This window comes from Crocuta crocuta, unplaced genomic scaffold, assembly GCF_008692635.1.
Source record: "Crocuta crocuta isolate KB4526 unplaced genomic scaffold, BGI_CrCroc_1.0 scaffold7, whole genome shotgun sequence".
Lineage (NCBI taxonomy): Eukaryota > Metazoa > Chordata > Mammalia > Carnivora > Hyaenidae > Crocuta > Crocuta crocuta.
The window spans coordinates 8,936,278-8,941,569 of NW_027531904.1; positions in this window are offsets into that span (position 1 = coordinate 8,936,278).

The window sequence follows — 5,292 nt, forward strand, 5'->3', positions numbered from 1 at the left end:
GAGGAGTTTCTCTTGTGCCCTCTACAAGTCTCTCATCCAGCATCTCAGGATGCTGAACAGTTGCATCCAGTGAGTTTTTAAAATATTTAAGTTGTATCTTCAGTTCTGCAATTTCTATTTGTTTCTTTTTGATGTCTTGTATTTCTTTGCTGTGATTTTCTATTTTTTTTCATTTGTTTCAAGAGGATTCATAATTAGTTACTGAAGAATTTTATGATGGCTGCTTTAATATCCTTGTCAGATAATTCAGACACCTGGCTCATCGCAGTTGGCACCTCTTGATGTCCTTTCTTATTTAAGTTGTGATTTTCCTGGTTCTTGGTAGAACAAGATTTTTTAATTGTATTCTAAATATTTTGGGCATTATGTTATGAGACCCTGGGACCTACTTAAGTTATATTTTATTATAGCAGATAGTCACCCTATTTCGATTAGCATACAGGTCCTTGTCTGCTTTTGTGGGCCATAATTATAATGATAATTTAATTTTTAGGGCCCTTGCAGTAGCTCTCTGGTTTGTGTCATTTATGTGTAGTGATATTTCATGCTCTAGCTCAGTTCCCAAACCTTTCATACTGTTAGTACTGGTCAGTTTCATATGTGGATTGTTTAAGGGTTTGCTTACGACTTAAAGAAAATTTTTTTAACGTTTATTCATTTTTGAGAGACAGAGAGAGAAAGAGCATGAGTAGGGGAGGGGCAGAGAGAGAGAGGCAGACACACAATCCGAAGCAGGCTCCAGGCTCGGAGCTGTCAGCACAGAGCCCGACGCGGTACTTGAACCCACAAACAGTGAGATCATGACCTGAGCCATATTCAGATGCTTAACGACTGAGCCACCCAGGCGCCCCTGCTTAGGACTTTATATGCAAGTTTCAAACTTCCCTTCCTCTAGCTATCCCCTTCTAAGCTCTTCCTCACCCCCTGTCATTTTACTTGGGACTGGGGAGGAGTGTCACCTGCCACTACTGGGCCTGGATGGGAGTCCAGGCCCCGCCCCTGGTGTCAGCAGATATTGCGTTGGAGTGAGGAAGTGTCACCTGTGTCTGCCTGCTGTTGTTGGGGTGGGGGTGGGGGCCAGGGTCCCACCTGCTCTTTGGTGATTCTGTGCCGTCAGCCAGGGGAAAGTAGCACGTCAGGCTGTCCAGTGAGAAAGTCCAGAAGTGAAAGTCCAATCTCCACCCATTGTATTCATTCTTTGCAGGCACAGCTGATGGTGGAGGCGGGGTGGGGGGTGTGCTCTTTGGCTGGGGTAAGGTGGTCATTGTCAGAAGGATTTCTGTCCCAGCGGGCTGTCTCCTGGTCCTTTGACTAGAGAGAACACATATTATTGGCACTTTTATGGAAGGTAGTGGTCTTTGCTTACTGACTTTCTGTGTTGCAGTTTTCTAGCCCCCTGTCCAGAAGACATGGAGCGTGTCAGACACCCAGGGGCCCCACTACTACCTTGTTCCTCAGGCCCCGAGGTCCCTAGTCGGCTCCCCTCTCCGCCCATCCTTTCGGGGCCGTGTTGTAGATGTTTGCTGCGTTATTATGTCCAGGGTTCAGTTGTACTTAGCTGGTGAGGTAGGGACACATGAGTCGATACCATTTTGTTTCTAATCCAGCATTTATTTTGTCTTTGAGAAATTCAGTATTTTCACTAGGAGATGACTGGGTTCTGATTTTGATCTGCACAGTTTAGCTATTTTCTTTGGGTTGGGGAGTTTTCTCTGAGTATATTTTTTTCTCTTCCAGTTTTTCTGTTCTCTCTTTTGAGAACATGAATTATCCGTACGGGATCTCCTTTGTCCTCTTCGTCTGTCATCTTCTATTATAATGCTTGCATTTGCCTTTTCATTCCTCATTCTTGTGCTTGTCTGCTTCATGGATTCTTAATTTTCTGTAATGTATTCCTCTCTTTAACCTATCTAATGCTTTAAGTCATTATTTCCTTATGCTGGCTTCTTTTTCACTCGAAACTGGTTTTTAAAAATTTTTTTTTAATGTTTTATTTATTTTTGAGAAAGAGCTAGAGACAGCGTGAGCAGGGGAGGGTCAGAGAGAGAGGGAGACACAGAATCCAAAACAGGCTCCAGGCTCTGAGCTGGCTGTCAGCAGAGCCCGACGCGGGGCTCAAACCCACAAACCGTGAGATCATGACCTGAGCCAAAGTCAGATGCTTAACAGACTGAGCCACCCAGGCGCCCCTTGAAACTATTGTTTTATCAGCTCATTTTTTCTTTCTTGTTTCTCGAAATTCACATTTGCTTTAGTTTCTTTAAGTGCTCAAAGTAACTACTATCTAAAATTGTTTCCAGGGCGCCTGCATGGCTAAGTTGGTTAAGTGTCTGATTTTGGCTCAGGTCATGATCTCACAGTTCATGAGTTCGAGCCCCATGTCAGGCTCTGTGCTGTCAGCTCAGAGCCTGGAGCTGCTTCAGATTCTGTCTCCCTCTCTCTGCCCCTCCCCTGCTCATGCTCTGTCTCTCACTCTTTCAAAAATAAATAAACAATGGGGCGCCTGGGTGGCTTAGTCGGTTAAGCGTCCGGCTTTCGCTTAGGTCATGATCTCGCGGTTCGTGGGTTTGAGCCCCGCGTCGGGCTCTGTGCTGACTGCCAGCTCAGAGCCTGGAGCCTGTTTCAGTCTGTGATTCCCTCTCTCTCTGACCCTCCCCTGCTCACGCTGTCTCTCTCTCTCTCTCTCCTAGAAATAAATAAAAATGTTTAAAAAATAAATAAACAAAAATAAATAAACATTAAAAATAATTTAAAAAATCGTTTCTTAGAGTAAAACTTTTTACTCAAAATTTGTCTCTTGCATATGTATGTTTTTCACGCTGCAGATATTTGTAGTTTTCTAGTTGGCTTAATTCCATTCACTGGTCCCTGAAAGAGCATTTACCATGACCCCATTGCCGTTTGCATTAGTCCTGAAACTAGTGAGGTACGTTTTTCTTGGTATCAGTCAGGATAGGCTAGATCATGTTGCAGTGACATTCAAAAAAATATGGCAGCAACATGGTACAGGGAGGCCTCTTTTCTCACTCATTTGCACGTCTGTCACATGTCTCACCCGTTCTGGTGCCATCTGAGACATTGCTGTTGGTGCTACAGAGGAGAATAGACAATGCGGCAAGTTAGGCAGCGGTTCCTGAAGCTTCTGAATAGAGGTGACACATATCACTCGCATTCTGGTAGCCACAGCAAGTCACGTGGCCACACCTACTTCAAAGGGATGGGAATGTGCACTCCTACCATGGGCCCGCGAGGGAAACGGGAAGTATTTAGTGAACAGAACGAATGGCCACCATAGTTCCCCGAGTGCTGGCTTGCGTACCCTCCAGACCCATCTTTAAGGTTGTTAGGAGTCGATCTGGGTATAGTTAAGCAAGGACGTACCAGCCTGGCCCCAGCAGTAGATCCAGCTGACGCCTGATGGGCTGGTGCCTGTGCTTTACAACTTGTTGAATACTTTTAATATCATTCTTGATCATGTGTTTCTTTTATTGCCACTTTATTCATCCAGCACCAAAGGGCTCATGGGAACAGGGAGCAGGGGCCCGTCTGCAGGCTCCTCGCTTTCCCAGCTACCTTTGACTTTGATCCATGGTTAGAGACTTGCAGTTAAGTTTTTCCTGCCTCCCCTGACTTTGTTACAGTGTCCAGCTGTCATTCCTCCACATCTAGATTTTGTTTACTTGCTCCCATAATGCTCCTAGGCACCACTTTCCTAAGAATGGACATTTCACAGCCTGCCCTGGGGCACCTGGGTGGCTCAGTTGGTTGAGCATCTGACTCTCGATTTTGGCTCAGATCATGATCTCACAGGTTGGTGGGACTGAGCCCTGCTCAGTGCGGAGCCTGCTTAGGATTCTCTCTCTCTCCCTCTGCCGCTTTCCTGCTCGCGTGACCTACACACACTCTCTCTCTAAGAAATAGAAAAAAGATTTCTCTCTCTCTCTCTGCCTCTCTCACCCACTGTGTGCTCTCTTTCTCTCCAGGAAAATAAAAGAAATAAAAATAAGAATGCCCTTAGTGACTTTTTCTTTATCTGGTTCTGCCTATACTTGATCAAAAAAAAAAAAAGTTTTTTTAGAATTTGTATTATATGATTAATAATAAGAGATAATAATAAGAGTCATTTCAAGACTCTTATTCAAAACTATTGATATTCCCAAGGCCTGTTTTCTTTGGGTCATTTGGGACAGTTTCTAGGTAGGGAAAGTTGGTCATGTCACTTAGCCAAATGCCGAGATTTCCTGTTTTGACCCTCTGTCTCTCGGGGTGGGCTCAGCATTGTAGCAGTTTTCTCTGCATTCTCTATGGCCTCGTATGTGGTAGACCAGTTGTTTAAAACCTCTGGGATAGGAGGGGCGCCTGGATGCCTCGGTCCCTTGAGCGTCTGACTCTTGATTTCAGCTCAGGTCATGATCCCAGGGTCATGCTATCAAGCCTGCTTGAGATTCAATCTCTTCCCCTCTCCCCGGCTCTCTCTCTCTCTCTCTCTCTCAAAATAAACAACAAACCCCAAAGCCCCTAGGGATCGGATAAGCAGAACACCAAAGATCACTGAGCCCCAGCCACCCTAACGAGGTCTCAGGGCAGGTGAAGGTCTGAACGAGGACTCGATCCACGTCTCTAGTTCACTTGCCGTCTTGCTTCAGACGACCTATGGCTCAGTGTCGGTGCCGAGTGGCTGAGTCACTCTACCTGACACTATCAAAGGCACATTTTCCTTTACTTACTTTTCTGTGCTTCCTCACTGCTTGCTCTTCTGTTCCACTCCTTTTACCCCTCTTCCCCCACATATGTTAGGTCTGCCGAAGGCGCCTACCAGCACAGCTGGTCCTTGCTGTTGGCACCAAGTACCACGTCGATCACTATGTGCTGGAAGAAGGAAACGTTTGATGTCTAGTTGGAGAACATTGGTGTGAAAGGGTAGAGAGATTCAGTGTTTGTTTACTGCACCAGGATGCGTGATGGGGCTGTAGTCTAAATAGTACTAATTGGGCTTTCTCTTGGCTTGGCCTGACTCCTGCTGTTCTTAAATTTTTCCATCAGAGAGCAGATGTCATCAAATGGCTTCCCTACCAATGTTTGCTTTCTTAGAAGTCAGCTATGTTTATTTCTTCAGTTACAAAAATGTGTTGTTTATAACTTGTAAAGAAATGTGAATAGGTTCTGATTTGCTTCCCATCCACTTTTCTCACTGGGTCACTACCTGGCCTGGTGTCAGGTGGACCCAACTGCGCCCATCGTGTGGCGGTGGAGAGAGATATCCAGACAGACCCTCAGAGTTGCCCCATTCAT